We start from the raw sequence: 265 nt of genomic DNA on the forward strand, positions 1-265 counted from the left end.
CTCACATCTGTAGCTTTTTAGCTTCTGTACAATCATGTCTGCCTGTTGAGCACACTGCTGCGGCTTGACCCCACACCTGATGGAGTTTTCTTCTCATTTGCGTAGGTTGCACAGAGCATGGAGGATCCCCATCAAGAAGTGATTGGTTTCTGCAGAGAGAACGGTTTCCATGGCTTGGTTGCATATGACTCTGATTATGCACCATGCAACATCCCCTACTATTTCAGTGCTCATGCCCTAAAACTGAGCCGGAACGGGAAAAGTC

The 265-nt window shown here is 47.9% G+C and overlaps 1 long non-coding RNA gene across 1 annotated transcript in view; it reads left to right on the top strand.

The window, feature by feature from the left end:
• Positions 1-259, top strand: part of LOC103581873 — a 29702-nt gene extending 29443 nt beyond the window's left edge. Inside the window, exon 3 of the long non-coding RNA XR_549698.1 lies at positions 106-259. This is a non-coding gene — a long non-coding RNA (uncharacterized LOC103581873). The remainder of the gene's footprint in view (positions 1-105) is intronic.
• The last annotated feature ends 6 nt before the right edge of the window (positions 260-265 follow it).

Source organism: Galeopterus variegatus, unplaced genomic scaffold (genome assembly GCF_000696425.1).
Source record: "Galeopterus variegatus unplaced genomic scaffold, G_variegatus-3.0.2 Scaffold14158, whole genome shotgun sequence".
NCBI lineage: Eukaryota > Metazoa > Chordata > Mammalia > Dermoptera > Cynocephalidae > Galeopterus > Galeopterus variegatus.